Source organism: Phyllobates terribilis, unplaced genomic scaffold (genome assembly GCF_046119375.1).
Source record: "Phyllobates terribilis strain yellow unplaced genomic scaffold, ASM4611937v1 Scaffold_4__5_contigs__length_816908805, whole genome shotgun sequence".
NCBI lineage: Eukaryota > Metazoa > Chordata > Amphibia > Anura > Dendrobatidae > Phyllobates > Phyllobates terribilis.
The window spans coordinates 346,690,129-346,709,027 of NW_027362764.1; positions in this window are offsets into that span (position 1 = coordinate 346,690,129).

Genomic DNA, 18,899 nt, shown 5'->3' on the forward strand with positions numbered 1-18,899 from the left:
CTGATAAACTCCAGAAAAATGACTAAGTCAAAAATATTTTTTTAAAACTTTTTTCAATTTTACCCCCATGGGATATATATTCTACCCACACACATTTGGAACTCTCCTGGGGTACCCTCACGCATATTATTCCCTCATTTAGTGGATATTGTCACAAGAAAGTGAAATTTTCAAAAATTCAGAAAATTGGCTGAAAACGACTAAATATCAAGGACTCATTGGGCGAATCGCTCTGGAAATGAAATCGGAATGCTCACTGACATTTTCCCTATCTGAAAGTCTGAAAAACGGCGGAGAAATGACTTAAGTCCAAAAAAAAAAATTTTAAAACTTTTTTCAATTTTACCAACTTTGGATATATATTCTACCCACACACATTTGGAACTCTCCTGGCGTACCCTCACACATATTATTCCCTCATTTAGTGGATATTGTCACAAGAAAGGGAAATTTTCAAAAATCCAGAAAATTGGCTTAAAACGACTAAATATCAAGGACTCAATGGGCGAATCGCTCTGGAACTGAAATCGGAACGCTCACTGACATTTCCCCTATCTGAAAGTCTGATAAATGCCGAAAAATGACTAAGTACAAAAAAAAATTTTTTCAACTTTTTTCAATTTTACCCCCGTGGGATATATATTCTACCCACACACATTTGGAACTCTCCTGGGGTACCCTCAGATATATTATTCCCTCATTTAGTGGATATTTTCAATAAAAAGTGAAATTTTCAAAAATCCAGAAAATTGGCTGAAAACGACTAAATATCAAGGACTCATTGGGCGAATACTTCTGGAACTGAAATCGAAACACTCACTGACATTTCCCCTATCTGAAAGTCTGATAAACGACGGAAAAATGACTTAGTCCAAAAAAAAAATTTTTAAAACTTTTTTCAATTTTACTCCCGTTGGATATATATTCTACCCACACACATTTGGAACTCTCCTGGGGTACCGTCACACATATTATTCCCTCATTTAGTGGATATTGTCACAAGAAAGTGAAATTTTCAAAAATCCAGAAAATTGGCAGAAAACGACTAAATATCAAGGACTCATTGGGCGAATCCCTCTGGAACTGAAATCTGAACGCTCACTGACATTTCCCCTATCTGAAAGTCCGAAAAACGCCGGAAAAATGACTAAGTCCAAAAAAAAAATGTTTAAAACTTTTTTCAATTTTACCCCCGTTGGATATATATTCTACCCACACACATTTGGCACTCTCCTGGAGTACCCTCACACATATTATTCTGTCATTTAGTGGATATTTTCATTAAAAAGTGAAATTTACAAAAATCCAGAAAATTGGCTGAAAACTACTAAATATCAAGGACTCATTGGGCGAATCGCTCTGGAACTGAAATCGGAATGCTCACTGACATTTCCCCTATCTAAAAGTCTGAAAAACGGTGGAGAAATGACTTAAGTCCAAAAAAAAAAATTTTTAAACTTTTTTCAATTTTACCCCCGTTGGATATATATTCTACCCACACACATGTGGAACTCTACTGGGGTACCCTCACACATATTATTCCCTCATTTAGTGGATATTTTCAATAAAAAGTGAAATTTTCAAAAATCCAGAAAATTGTCTGAAAACGACTAAATATCAAGGACTCATTTGGCGTATCCCTCTGGAACTGAAATCGGAAGGCTCACTGACATTTCCCCTATCTGAAAGTCTAATAAACTCCGGAAAAATGACTTAGTCGAAAAAAAAAAAATTTAAAACTTTTTTCAATTTTTCCACCGTTGGAAATATTTTCTACCCACACACATTTGGAATGCTCCTGGGGTACCCTCACACATATTATTCCCTCATTTAGTGGATATTGTCACAAGAAAGTAAAATTTTCAAAAATCCAGAAAATTGGCTGAAAACTACTAAATATCAAGGACTCATTGGTCGAATCCCTCTGGAGCTGAAATCGGAACGCTCACTGACATTTCCCCTATCTGAAAGTCTGATAAACGCCGGAAAAATGACTTAGTCCAAAAAAAAATTTTTTTCAACTTTTTTCAGTTTTACCCCCTTGGGATATATACTCTACCCACACACATTTGGAACTCTCCTGGGGTAACCTCACACATATTATTCTCTCATTTAGTGGATATTTTCACAAAAAAGTGAAATTTTCAAAAATCCAAAATATTGGCTGAAAAAGACTAAATATCAAGGACTCATTGGGCGAATTGCTCTGGAACTGAAATTGGAATGCTCACTGACATTTCCCCTATCTGAAAGTCTGATAAACTCCGGAAAAATGACAGTCCAAAAAAAAACTTTTTTCAACTTTTTTCAATTTTACCCCCGTGGGATATATATTCTACCCACACACATTTGGAACTCTCCTGGCGTACCCTCACACATATTATTCTCTCATTTAGTGGATATTTTCAATAAAAAGTGAAATTTTCAAAAATCCAAAATATTGGCTGAAAATGACTAAATATCAAGGACTCATTGGGCGAATCCCTCTGGAACTGAAATCGGAACGCTCACTGACATTTCCCCTATCTAAAAGTCTGAAAAACGGTGGAGAAATGACTTAAGTCCAAAAAAAAAAATTTTAAAACTTTTTTCAATTTTACCCCCTTTGCATATATATTCTACCCACACACATTTGGAACTCTCCTGGGGTACCCTCACACATATTATTCCCTCATTTAGTGGATATTTTCAATAAAAAGTGAAATTTTCAAAAATCCAGAAAATTGGCTGAAAACGACTAAATATCAAGGACTCATTGGGCGTATCGCTCTGGAACTGAAATCTTAATGCTCACTGACATTTCCCCTATCTGAAAGTCTGATAAACTTCGGAAAAATGACTAAGTTAAAAAAAAAAATTTTTCAACTTTTTTCAATTTTACCCCCGTGGGATACATATTCTACCCACACACTTTTGGAACTCTTCTGGGGTACCCTCACACATATTATTCTCTCATTTAGTGGATATTTTCAATAAAAAGTGAAATTTTCAAAAATCCAGAAAATTGGCTGAAAACGACTAAATATCAAGGACTCATTGGGCGAATCGCTCTGGAACTGAAATCTTAATGCTCACTGACATTTCCCCTATCTGAAAGTCCGAAAAAAGACGGAAAAATGACTAAGTCCAAAAAAAAAATTTTTAAAACTTTTTTCAATTTTACCCCCGTTGGATATATATTCTACCCACACACATTTGGAACTCTCCTGGCGTACCCTCACACATATTATTCCCTCATTTAGTGGATATTTTCCCAAAATAGTGAAATTTTCAAAAATCCAGAAAATTGGCTGAAAACGACTAAATATCAAGGACTCATTGGGCGAATCGCTCTGGAACTGAAATCTTAATGCTCACTGACATTTCCCCTATCTGAAAGTCTGATGAACGACGGAAAAATGACTTAGTCCAAAAAAAAATTTTTAAAACTTTTTTCAATTTTACCCCCGTGGGATACATATTTTACCCACACACATTTGGAACTCTCCTGGGGTACCCTCACACATATTATTCCCTCATTTAGTGGATATTTTCAATAAAAAGTGAAATTTTCAAAAATCCAGAAAATTGGCTGAAAACGACTAAATATCATGGACTCATTGGGCGAATCGCTCTGGAAATGAAATTGGAACGCTCACTGACATTTCCCCTATCTGAAAGTCCGAAAAAAGCCGGAAAAATGACTAAGTCCAAAAAAAAAATTTTTAAAACTTTTTTCAATTTTACCCCCGTGGGATATATATTCTACCCAGACATTTTTGGAACTCTCCTGGGGTACCCTCGCACATATTATTCCCTCATTTAGTGGATATTTTCACAAAATTGAAATTTTCAAAAATCCATTAAATTGGCTGAAAACGACTAAATATCAAGGAGTCATTGGGCGAATCGCTCTGGAACTGAAATCGGAATGCTCACTGACATTTCCCCTATCTGAAAGTCTGATAAACGCTGGAAAAATGACTAAGTCGAAAAAAAAAATTTTTCAACTTTTTTCAATTTTACCCCCGTAGGATATATATTCTACCCACACACATTTGGAACTCTCCTGGGGTACCCTCACACATATTATTCCCTCATTTAGTGGATATTGTCACAAGAAAGTGAAATTTTCAAAAATCCAAAATAATGGCTGAAAACGACGAAATATCAAGGACTCATTGGGCGAATCGCTCTGGAACTGAAATCGGAACGCTCACTGACATTTGCCCTATCTGAAAGTCTGATAAACGCCGGAAAAATGACTAAGTCCAAAAAAAAAAATTTTTCAACTTTTTTCAATTTTACCCCCGTAGGATATATATTCTACCCACACACATTTGGAACTCTCCTGGGGTACCCTCACACATATTATTCCCTCATTTAGTGGATATTTTCACAAAAAAGTGAAATTTTCAAAACTCCAGAAAATTGGCTGAAAACGACTAAATATCAAGGACTCATTGGGCGATTCGCTCTGGAACTGAAATCGGAATGCTCACTGACATTTCCCCTATCTGAAAGTCTGATAAATGCCGGAAAAATGACTACGAACAAAAAAAAATTTTTTTCAACTTTATTCCATTTTACCCCCGTGGGATATATATTCTACCCACACACATTTGGAACTCTCCTGGGGTACCCTCACACATATTATTCCCTCATTTAGTGGATATTTTCACAAAAAAGTGAAATTTTCAAAAATCCAGAATATTGGCTAAAAACGACTAAATATCAAGGACTCATTGGGCGAATCACTCTGGAACTGAAATCGGAACGCTCACTGACATTTCCCCTATCTGAAAGTCTGATAAACGCCGGAAAAATGACTAAGTCTAAAAAAATTTTTTTTCAAATTTTTCAGTTTTACCCCCGTAGGATATATATTCTACCCACACACATTTGGAACTCTCCTGGGGTACCCTCACACATATTATTCCATCATTTAGTGGATATTGTCACAAGAAAGTGACATTTTCAAAAATCCAAAATATTGGCTGAAAACAACTAAATGTCAAGGACTCATTGGGCGAATCGCTCTGGAACTGAAATCGGAACGCTCACTGACATTTCCCCTATCTGAAATTTTGATAAACGCCAGAAAAATGACTAAGTCCAAAAAAAAAATTTTTAAAACTTTTTTCAATTTTACCCCCGTTGGATATATATTCTACCCACACACATTTGGAACTCTCCTGGGGTACCCTCACACATATTATTCCCTCATTTAGTGGATATTTTCAATAAAAAGTGAAATTTTCAAAAATCCAGAAAATTGGCTGAAAACGACTAAATATCAACGACTGATTGGGCGAATCGCTCTGGAACTGAAATCTTAATGCTCACTGACATTTCCCCTATCTGAAAGTCTGATAAACGTCGGAAAAATGACTAAGTCCAAAAAAAAATTTTTTCAATTTTACCCCCGTGGGATATATATTCTACCCACACACATTTGGAACTCTCCTGGGGTACCCTCACACATATTATTCCCTCATTTAGTGGATATTGTCACAAGAAAGTGAAATTTTCAAAAATCCAGAAAATTGGCTGAAAACTACTAAATATCAAGGACTCATTGGTCGAATCCCTCTGGAGCTGAAATCGGAACGCTCACTGACATTTCCCCTATCTGAAAGTCTGATAAACACCGGAAAAATGACTTAGTCCAAAAAAAAATTTTTTTCAACTTTTTTCAATTTTACCCCCGTGGGATATACATTCTGCCCACACACATTTGGAACTCTCCTGGCGTACCCTCACACATATTATTCCCTCATTTAGTGGATATTTTCAATAAAAAGTGAAATTTTCAAAAATCCAGAAAATTGGCTGAAAACGACTAAATATCAAGGACTCATTGGGCGAATACTTCTGGAACTGAAATCGAAACACTCACTGACATTTCCCCTATCTGAAAGTCTGATAAACGACGGAAAAATGACTAAGTCCAAAAAAAAAATTTTTAAAACTTTTTTCAATTTTACTCCCGTTGGATATATATTCTACCCACACACATTTGGAACTCTCCTGGGGTACCGTCAAACATATTATTCCCTCATTTAGTGGATATTGTCACAAGAAAGTGAAATTTTCAAAAATCCAGAAAATTGGCAGAAAACGACTAAATATCAAGGACTCATTGGGCGAATCCCTCTGGAACTGAAATCTGAACGCTCACTGACATTTCCCCTATCTGAAAGTCCGAAAAACGCCGGAAAAATGACTAAGTCCAAAAAAAAAATGTTTAAAACTTTTTTCAATTTTACCCCCGTTGGATATATATTCTACCCACACACATTTGGCACTCTCCTGGAGTACCCTCACACATATTATTCTGTCATTTAGTGGATATTTTCATTAAAAAGTGAAATTTACAAAAATCCAGAAAATTGGCTGAAAACTACTAAATATCAAGGACTCATTGGGCGAATTGCTCTGGAACTGAAATCGGAATGCTCACTGACATTTCCCCTATCTGAAAGTCTGATAAACTCCGGAAAAATGACAGTCCAAAAAAAAACTTTTTTCAACTTTTTTCAATTTTACCCCCGTGGGATATATATTCTACCCACACACATTTGGAACTCTCCTGGCGTACCCTCACACATATTATTCTCTCATTTAGTGGATATTTTCAATCAAAAGTGAAATTTTCAAAAATCCAAAATATTGGCTGAAAATGACTAAATATCAAGGACTCATTGGGCGAATCCCTCTGGAACTGAAATCGGAACGCTCACTGACATTTCCCCTATCTAAAAGTCTGAAAAACGGTGGAGAAATGACTTAAGTCCAAAAAAAAAAATTTTAAAACTTTTTTCAATTTTACCCCCTTTGCATATATATTCTACCCACACACATTTGGAACTCTCCTGGGGTACCCTCACACATATTATTCCCTCATTTAGTGGATATTTTCAATAAAAAGTGAAATTTTCAAAAATCCAGAAAATTGGCTGAAAACGACTAAATATCAAGGACTCATTGGGCGTATCGCTCTGGAACTGAAATCTTAATGCTCACTGACATTTCCCCTATCTGAAAGTCTGATAAACTTCGGAAAAATGACTAAGTTAAAAAAAAAAATTTTTCAACTTTTTTCAATTTTACCCCCGTGGGATACATATTCTACCCACACACTTTTGGAACTCTCCTGGGGTACCCTCACACATATTATTCTCTCATTTAGTGGATATTTTCAATAAAAAGTGAAATTTTCAAAAATCCAGAAAATTGGCTGAAAACGACTAAATATCAAGGACTCATTGGGCGAATCGCTCTGGAACTATAATCTTAATGCTCACTGACATTTCCCCTATCTGAAAGTCCGAAAAAAGCCGGAAAAATGACTAAGTCCAAAAAAAAAATTTTTAAAACTTTTTTCAATTTTACCCCCGTTGGATATATATTCTACCCACACACATTTGGAACTCTCCTGGCGTACCCTCACACATATTATTCCCTCATTTAGTGGATATTTTCCCAAAATAGTGAAATTTTCAAAAATCCAGAAAATTGGCTGAAAACGACTAAATATCAAGGACTCATTGGGCGAATCGCTCTGGAACTGAAATCTTAATGCTCACTGACATTTCCCCTATCTGAAAGTCTGATGAACGACGGAAAAATGACTTAGTCCAAAAAAAAATTTTTAAAACTTTTTTCAATTTTACCCCCGTGGGATACATATTTTACCCACACACATTTGGAACTCTCCTGGGGTACCCTCACACATATTATTCCCTCATTTAGTGGATATTTTCAATAAAAAGTGAAATTTTCAAAAATCCAGAAAATTGGCTGAAAACGACTAAATATCATGGACTCATTGGGCGAATCGCTCTGGAAATGAAATTGGAACGCTCACTGACATTTCCCCTATCTGAAAGTCCGAAAAAAGCCGGAAAAATGACTAAGTCCAAAAAAAAAATTTTTAAAACTTTTTTCAATTTTACCCCCGTGGGATATATATTCTACCCAGACATTTTTGGAACTCTCCTGGGGTACCCTCGCACATATTATTCCCTCATTTAGTGGATATTTTCACAAAAAAGTGAAATTTTCAAAAATCCATTAAATTGGCTGAAAACGACTAAATATCAAGGAGTCATTGGGCGAATCGCTCTGGAACTGAAATCGGAATGCTCACTGACATTTCCCCTATCTGAAAGTCTGATAAACGCTGGAAAAATGACTAAGTCCAAAAAAAAAATTTTTGTCACCTTTTTTCAATTTTACCCCCATGGGATATATATTCTACCCACACACATTTGGAACTCTCCTGGGGTACCCTCACACATATTATTCCCTCATTTAGTGGATATTTTCACAAAAAAGTGAAATTTTCAAAAATCCATTAAATTGACTGAAAACGACTAAATATCAAGGACTCATTGGGCGAATCGCTCTGGATCTGAAATCGGAACGCTCACTGACATTTGCCCTATCTGAAAGTCTGATAAACGCCGGAAAAATGACTAAGTCCAAAATAAAAATGTTTTCAACTTTTTTCAATTTTACCCCCGTGGGATATATATTCTACCCACACACATTTGGAACTCTCCTGGCGTATCCTCACACATATTATTCCCTCATTTAGTGGATATTTTCACAAAAAAGTGAAATTTTCAAACATCCAGAAAATTACCTGAAAACGAATAAATATCAAGGACTCATTGGGCGAATCGCTCTGGATCTGAAACCGGAACGCTCACTGACATTTGCCCTATCTGAAAGTCTGATAAACGCCGGAAAAATGACTAAGTCCAAAATAAAAATGTTTTCAACTTTTTTCAATTTTACCCCGTGGGATATATATTCTACCCACACACATTTGGAACTCTCCTGGGGTATCCTCACACATATTATTCCCTCATTTAGTGGATATTTTCACAAAAAAGTGACATTTTCAAAAATCCAAAATATTGGCTGAAAATGACTAAATATCAAGGACTCATTGGGCGAATCGCTCTGGAACTGAAATCGGAACGCTCACTGACATTTGCCCTACCTGAAAGTCTGATAAACTCCGGAAAAATGACTAAGTCCAAAAAAAAAATTTTTGTCACCTTTTTTCAATTTTACCCCCATGATATATATATTGTACCCACACAGATTTGGAACTCTCCTGGGGTATCCTCACACATATTATTATTCCCTCATTTAGTGGATATTTTCCCAAAAAAGTGAAATTTTCAAAAATCCAGAAAATTGGCTGAAAACGACTAAATATCAAAGACTCATTGGTCGAATCGCTCTGGATCTGAAATCGGAACGCTCACTGACATTTGCCCTATCTGAAAGTCTGATAAACTCTGGAAAAATGACTAATTCTCAAAAAAAAAATTTGTCACCTTTTTTTAATTTTACCCCCATGGGATATATATTCTACCCACACAGATTTGGAACTCTCCTGGGGTATCCTCACACATATTATTCCCTCATTTAGTGGATATTTTCACAAAAAAGTGAAATTTTCAAAGATCCAAATTATTGGCTGAAAACGACTAAATATCAAGGACTCATTGGGCGAATCGCTCTGGAACTGAAATCGGAACGCTCACTGACATTTCCCCTATCTGAAAGTCTGATAAACTCCGGAAAAATGACTAAGTCCCAAAAAAAATTTTTTGTCACCTTTTTTCAATTTTACCCCCATGGGATATATATTCTACCCACACACATTTGGAACTCTCCTGGGGTATCCTCACACATACTATTCCCTCATTTAGTGGATATTTTCACAAAAAGTGAAATTTTCAAAAATTCAGAAAATTGCCTGAAAACGACGATATATCAAAGACTCATGCAACAAATCGCTCTGGAACTGAAATCGGAACGGTCACTGACATTTCCCCTATCTGAAAGTCTGATAAACGCCGGAAAAATGACCAAGTCCAAAAAAAAATTTTTTTCAACTTTTTTCAATTTTACCCACGTGGGATATATATTCTACCCACACACATTTTGAACTCTCCTGGGGTACCCTAACACATATTATTCCCTCATTTAGTGGATATTTTCACAAAAAAAGTGAAATTTTCAAAAATCCAGAAAATTGGCTGAAAACTACTAAATATCAAGGACTCATTGGGCAAATCGCTCTGGAACTGAAATCGGAACGCTTACTGACTTTTGCCCTATCTGAAAGTCTGATAAACGTTGGAAAAATGACTAAGTCCAAAAAAATATTTTTTTAAACTTTTTTCAATTTTACCCCCCGTGGGATATATATTCTACCCACACACATTTGGAACTCTCCTGGGGTACCCTTACACATTTTATTCCCTCATTTAGTGGATATTTTCACAAAAAAGTGAAATTTTCAAAAATCCAGAAAATTGGCTGAAAACGACTAAATATCAAGGACTCATTGGGCGAATCGCTCTGGATCTGAAATCGGAACGCTCACTGACATTTGCCCTATCTGAAAGTCTGATAAACGCCGGAAAAATGACTAAGTCCAAAATAAAAATGTTTTCCACTTTTTTCAATTTTACCCCCGTGGGATATGTATTCTACCCAAACACATTTGGAACTCTCCTGGGGTATCCTCACACAAACTATTCCCTCATTTAGTGGATATTTTCACAAAAAAGTGAAATTTTCAAAAATTCAGAAAATTGCCTGAAAACGACGATATATCAAAGACTCATCCAACAAATCGCTCTGGAACTGAAATCGGAACGGTCACTGACATTTCCCCTATCTGAAAGTCTGATAAACGCCGGAAAAATGACCAAGTTCAAAAAAAAATTTTTTTCAACTTTTTTCAATTTTACCCCCGTGGGATATATATTCTACCCACACACATTTGGAACTCTCCTGGGGTACCCTAGCACATATTATTCCCTCATTTAGTGGATATTTTCACAAAAAAAGTGAAATTTTCAAAAATCCAGAAAATTGGCTGAAAACGACTAAATATCAAGGACTCATTGGGCAAATCGCTCTGGAACTGAAATCGGAACGCTTACTGACATTTGCCCTATCTGAAAGTCTGATAAACGCCGGAAAAATGACTAAGTCCCAAAAAATATTTTTTTCAACTTTTTTCAATTTTACCCCCGTGGGATATATATTCTACCCACACACATTTCCAACTCTCCTGGGGTACCCTCACACATATTATTCCCTCATTTAGTGGATATTTTCACAAAAAAGTGAAATTTTCAAAAATTCAGAAAATTGCCTGAAAACGACGATATATCAAAGACTCATCCAGCAAATCGCTCTGGAACTGAAATCGGAACACTCACTGATATTTCCCCTATCTGAAAGTCTGATAAACGCCGGAAAAAATGACTAAGTGCAAGAAAAAATTTTTTTCAACGTTTTTGAATTTTACTCCCGTGGGATATATATTCTACCCACACACATTTGGAACTCTCCTCGGGTACCCTCACACATATTATTCCCTCATTTGGTGGATATTTTCACAAAAAAGTGATATTTTCAAAAATCCAGAAAATTGGCTGAAAACGACTAAATATCAAGGACTCATTGGCCGAATCGCTCTGGAGCTGAAATCGGAACGCTCACTGACATTTCCCCTATCTGAAAGTCTGATAAACACCTGAAAAATGACTAAGTCCAAAAAAAATTTTTTTTCAACTTTTTTCAATTTTACCCCCGTGGGATATATATTCTACCCACACACATTTGGAACTCTCCTGGGGTACCCTCACACATATTATTCCCTCATTTAGTGGATATTTTCACAAAAAAGTGAAATTTTCAAAAATCCAGAAAATTGGGTGAAAACGACTAAATATCAAGGACTCATTGGGCGAATTGCTCTGGAACAAAAATCGGAATGCCCACTGACATTTCCCATAGCTGAAAGTCTGATAAACGCCGGAAAAAATGACTAAGTGCAAGAAAAAAATGTTTTCAACTTTTTTGAATTTTACTCCCGTGGGATATATATTCTACCCACACACATTTGGAACTCTCCTGGGGTACCCTCACACATATTATTCCCTCATTTAGTGAATATTTTCACAAAAAAGTGAAATTTTCAAAAATCCAAAATATTGGCTGAAAACGACTCATTGGGCGAATCGCTCTGGAACTGAAATCAGAACTCTCACTGACATTTCCCCTATCTGAAAGTCTGATAAACGCCGGAAGAATGACTAAGTCCAAAAAAAAATTTTCTCAACTTTTTTCAATTTTACCCCCGTGGGATATATATTCTACCCACACACATTTGGAACTTTCCTGGGGTACCCTCACACATATTATTCCCTCATTTAGTGGATATTTTCACAAAAAAGTGAAATTTTCAAAAATCTAAAATATTGGCTGAAAACGACTAAATATCAAGGACTCATTGGGCGAATGACTCTGGAACTGAAATCGGAACGCTCACTGACATTTGCCCTATCTGAAAGTCTGATAAACGTCGGAAAAATGACTAAGTCCCAAAAAATTTTTTCGCAACTTTTTTCAATTCTACCCCATTGGGATATACTACCCACACACATTTGGAACTCTCCTGGGGTAACCTCACACATATTATTCCCTCATTTAGTGGATATTTTCACAAAAAAGTGAAATTTTCAAAAATCCAAAATATTGGCTGAAAACAACTAAATATCAAGGACTCATTGGGCGAATCACTCTGGAACTGAAATCGGAACGCTCACTGACATTTGCCCTATCTGAAAGTCTGATAAACGCCGGATAGATGACTAAGTCCAAAAAAAAAATTTTTCAACTTTTTTCAATTTTACCCCCGTGGGATATATATTCTACCCACACACATTTGGAACTCTCCTGGGGTACCCTCACACATATTATTCCCTCATTTAGTGGATATTTTCACAAAAAAGTGAAATTTTCAAAAATCCAAAATATTGGCTGAAAACGACTCCTTGGGCGAATCGCTCTGGAACTGAAATCAGAACTCTCACTGACATTTCCCCTATCTGAAAGTCTGATAAACGCCGGAAGAATGACTAAGTCCAAAAAAAAAATTTTTCAACTTTTTTCAATTTTACCCTCGTGGGATATATATTCTACCCACAGACATTTGGAACTCTCTTGGTTTACCCTAACGCATATTATTCCCTCATTTAGTGAATATTTTCACAAAAAAGTGAAATTTTCAAAAATCCAGAAAATTGGCTGAAAACGACTAAATATCAAGGACTCATTGGGCGAATCGCTCTGGATCTGAAATCGGAATGCTCACTGACATTTCCCCTATCTGAAAGTCTGAAAAACGCCGGAAAAATGACTAAGTCCAGAAAAATATTTTTTTCAACTTTTTTCAATTTTACCCCCGTGGTTTATATATTCTACCCACAGACATTTGGAACTCTCTTGGGGTACCTTCACGCATATTATTCCCTCATTTAGTGAATATTTTCACAAAAAAGTGAAATTTTCAAAAATCCAGAAAATTGGCTGAAAACGACTAAATATCAAGGACTCATTGGGCGAATCGCTCTGGATCTGAAATCGGAATGCTCACTGACATTTCCCCTATCTGAAAGTCTGATAAACGCCGGGAAAATGACCAAGTCTAAAAAAAAAATTTTTTCAACTTTTTTCAATTTTACCCCCGTGGGATATATATTCTACCCACACACATTTGGAACTCTTCTGGGGTACCCTCACACATATTATTCCCTCATTTAGTGGATATTTTCACAAAAAAGTGAAATTTTCAAAAATCAAAAATATTGGCTGAAAACGACTCAATGGGCGAATCGCTCTGGAACTGAAATCGGAACTCTCACTGACATTTCCCCTATCTGAAAGTCTGATAAACGCCGGAAGAATGACTAAGTCCAAAAAAAAATTTTTTTCAACTTTTTTCAATTTTACCCCCGTGGGATATATATTCTACCCACACACATTTGGAAATTTACTGGGGTACCCTCACACATATTATTCCCTCATTTAGTGGATATTTTCACAAAAAAGTGAAATTTTCAAAAATCCAAAATATTGGCTGAAAATGACTAAATATCAAGGACTCATTGGGCGAATCGCTCTGGAACTGAAATCGGAATGTTCACTGACATTTCCCCTATCTGAAAGTCTGATAAACGCCGGAATATTACTAAGTCCAAGAAAAAAAAATTTTCAACTTTTTTCAATTTTGCCCCCGGGGGATATATATTCTACCCACACATTTGGAACTCTCCTGGGGTACCCTCACACATTTTATTCCCTCATTTAGTGGATATTTTCACAAAAAAAGTGAAATTTTCAAAAATCCAGAAAATTGGCTGAAAACGACTAAATATCAAGGACTCATTGGGCGAATCGCTATGGATCTGAAATCGGAACGCTCACTGACATTTGCCCTATCTGAAAGTCTGATATACGCCGAAAAAATGACTAAGTCCAAAAAAAAATTTTTTTCAACTTTTTTCAATTTTAACCCCGTGGGATATATATTCTACCCACAGACATTTGGAACTCTCCTGGGGTACCGTCACGCATATTATTCCCTCATTTAGTGAATATTTTCACAAAAAAGTGAAATTTTCAAAAATCCAGAAAATTTGCTGAAAACGACTAAATATCAAGGACTCATTGGGCGAATTGCTCTGGAACAAAAATCGGAATGCCCACTGACATTTCCCATATCTGAAAGTCTGATAAACGCCGGAAAAAATTACTAAGTGCAAGAAAAAAATGTTTTCAACTTTTTTGAATTTTACTCCCGTGGGATATATATTCTACCCACACACATTTGGAACTCTACTGGGGTACCCTCACACATATTATTCTCTCATTTAGTGGATATTTTCACAAAAAAGTGACATTTTCAAAAATCAAAAATATTGGCCGAAAACGACTCATTGGGCGAATCGCTCTGGAACTGAAATTGGAACTCTCACTGACATTTCCCCTATCTGAAAGTCTGATAAACGCCGGAAGAATGACTAAGTCCCCAAAAAAATTTTTTTCAACTTTTTTGAATTTTACTCCCGTGGGATATATATTCTACCCACACACATTTGGAACTCTCCTGGGGTACCCTCACACATATTATTCCCTCATTTAGTGGATATTTTCACAAAAAAGTGAAATTTTCAGAAATCAAAATATTGGCTGAAAACGACTAAATATCAAGGACTCATTGGGCGAATCGCTCTGGAACAGAAATTGGAACACCCACTGACATTTCCCCTATCTGAAAGTCTGATAAACGCTGGAAAAAATGACTAAGTCCAAAAAAATTTTTTTTCAACTTTTTTCAATTTTACCTCCGTGGGATATATATTCTACCCACACAAATTTGGAACTCTCCTGGGGTACCCTCACACATATTATTCCCTCATTTAGTGGATATTTTCACAAAAAAATTGAAATTTTCAAAAATCCAGAAAATTGGCTGAAAACGACTAAATATCAAGGACTCATTGGGCGAATCGCTCTGTAACAGAAATCAGAACGCCCACTGACATTTCCCCTATCTGAAAGTCTGATAAACGCTGGAAAAAATGACTAAGTCCAAAAAAAAAAATTTTTCAACTTTTTTGAATTTTACTCCCGTGGGATATATTTTCTACCCACACACATTTGGAACTCTCCTGGGGTAATCTCACACATATTATTCCCTCATTTAGTGGATATTTTCACAAAAAAGTGAAATTTTCAAAAATCCAAAATATTGGCTGAAAACGACTAAATATCAAGGACTCATTGGACGAATCGCTCTGGAACTGAAATCGGAACACTCACTGACATTTCCCCTATCTGAAAGTCTGATAACCGCCGGAAAAATGACTAAGTCCAAAAAAAAATTTTTTTCAACTATTTTGAATTTTACTCCCGTGGGATATATATACTACCCACACACATTTGGAACTCTCCTGGGGTAATCTCACACATATTATTCCCTCATTTAGTGGATATTTTCACAAAAAAATGAAATTTTCAAAAATCCAAAATATTGGCTGAAAACAACTAAATATCAAGGACTCATTGGTCGAATCGCTCTGGAACTGAAATCGGAACTCTCACTGAAATTTCCCCTAACAAAAAAAGTCTGATAAACGCCGGAAAAATGACTAAGTACAAAAAAAAAAATTTTTCAACTTTTTTCAATTTTACCCTCGTGGGATATATCTTCTACCCACACACATTTGGAACTCTCCTGGGGTACCCTCACACATATTATTCCCTCATTTAGTGGATATTTTCACAAAAAAAGTGAAATTTTCAAAAATCCAAAATATTGGCTGAAAACGACTAAATATCAAGGACTCATTGGGCGAATCGCTCTAGAATTGAAATCGGAATGTTCACTGACATTTCCCCTATCTGAAAGTCTGATAAATGCCGGAAAAATAACGAAGTCAAAAAAAAAATTTTTTCAACATGTTTCAATTTTACCCCCATGGGATATATATTCTACCCACACACGTTTGGAACTCTCCTGGGGTACCCTCATTCATATTATTCCCTCATTTAGTGGATATATTCACAAAAAAGTGAAATTTTCAAAAATATTGGCTGAAAACGACTAAATATCAAGTACTCATTGGGCGAATCGCTCTGGAACTGAAATCGGAACGCTCACTGACATTTCCCCTATCTGAAAGTCTGATAAACGGCGGAAAAATGACTAAGTCCAAAAAAAAATTTTTTTCAACTTTTTTGAATTTTACTCCCGTGGGATATATATTCTACCCACACACATTTGGAACTCTCCTGGGGTAATCTCACACATATTATTCCCTCATTTAGTGGATATTTTCACAAAAAAGTGAAATTTTCAAAAATCCAGAAAATTGGCTGAAAACGACTAAATATCAAGGACTCATTGGGCGAATCGCTCTGGAACAGAAATTGGAACACCCACTGACATTTCCCCTATCTGAAAGTCTGATAAACGCTGGAAAAAATGACTAAGTCCAAAAAAATTTTTTTTCAACTTTTTTCAATTTTACCTCCGTGGGATATATATTCTACCCACACAAATTTGGAACTCTCCTGGGGTACCCTCACACATATTATTCCCTCATTTAGTGGATATTTTCACAAAAAAGTGAAATTTTCAAAAATCCAAAATATTGGCTGAAAACGACTAAATATCAAGGACTCAATGGTCGAATCGCTCTGGAACTGAAATCGGAACGCTCACTAACATTTGCCCTATCTGAAAGTCTGATAAACGCCGGAAAAATGACTAAGTCCAAAAAGAAAATTTTTTCAACTTTTTTCAATTTTACCCCCGTGGGATATATATTCTACCCACACACATTTGGAACTCTCCTGGGGTACCCTCACACATATTATTCCCTCATTTAGTGGATATTTTCACAAAAAAGTGAAATTTTCAAAAATCCAAAATATTGGCTGAAAACGACTAAATATCAAGGACTCAATGGTCGAATCGCTCTGGAACAGAAATTGGAACACTCACTGACATTTCCCCTATCTGAAAGTCTGATAAACGCCGGAAAAATGACTAAGTCCAAAAAGAAAATTTTTTCAACTTTTTTGAATATTACTCCCGTGGGATATATATTCTACCCACACACATTTGGAACTCTCCTGGGGTACCCTCACACATATTATTCCCTCATTTAGTGGATATTTTCACCAAAAAAGTGAAATTTTCAAAAATCCAGAAAATTGGCTGAAAACTACTAAATATCAAGGACTCATTGGGCGAATCGCTCTGGAACTGAAATCGGAACTCTCACTGACATTTCCCCTATCTGAAAGTCTGATAAACGCTGGAAAAAATGACTAAGTCCAAAAAAAAAAATTTTTCAACTTTTTTCAATTTTACCCTCGTGGGATATATATTCTACCCACACACATTTGGAACTCTCCTGGGGTACCCTCACACATATTATTCCCTCATTTAGTGGATATTTTCACCAAAAAAGTGAAATTTTCAAAAATCCAGAAAATTGGCTGAAAACTACTAAATATCAAGGACTCATTGGGCGAATCGCTCTGTAACAGAAATCAGAACGCCCACTGACATTTCCCCTATCTGAAAGTCTGATAAACGCTGGAAAAAATGACTAAGTCCAAAAAAAAAAATTTTTCAACTTTTTTGAATTTTACTCCCGTGGGATATATTTTCTACCCACACACATTTGGAACTCTACTGGGGTACCCTCACACATATTATTCCCTCATTTAGTGGATATTTTCACAAAAAAGTGAAATTTTCAAAAATCCAGAAAATTGGCTGAAAACTACTAAATATCAAGGACTCATTGGGCGAATCGCTCTGGAACTGAAATCGGAACGCTCTCTTACATTTGCCCTATCTGAAAGTCTGATAAATGCCGGAAAAATGACTAAGTCCCCAAAAAAATTTTTTTCAACTTTTTTGAATTTTACTCCCGTGGGATATATATTCTACCCACACACATTTGGAACTCTCCTGGGGTAATCTCACACATATTATTCCCTCATTTAGTGGATATTTTCACAAAAAAGTGAAATTTTCAAAAATCCAAAATATTGGCTGAAAATGACTAAATATCAAGGACTCAATGGTCGAATCGCTCTGGAACTGAAATCGGAATGCTCACTAACATTTGCCCTATCTGAAAGTCTGATAAACGCCGGAAAAATGACTAAGTCCAAAAAGAAAATTTTTTCAACTATTTTCAATTTTACCCCCGTGGGATATATATTCTACCCACACACATTTGGAACTCTCCTGTGGTACCCTCACACATATTATTCCCTCATTTAGTGGATATTTTCACAAAAAAGTAAAATTTTCAAAAATCCAGAAAATTGGCTGAAAACGACTAAATATCAAGGACTCATTGCGCGAATCGCTCTGGAACAGAAATTGGAACACCCACTGACATTTCCCCTATCTGAAAGTCTGATAAACGCTGGAAAAAATGACTAAGTCCAAAAAAAAAAATTTTTCAACTTTTTTGAATATTACTCCCGTGGGATATATATTC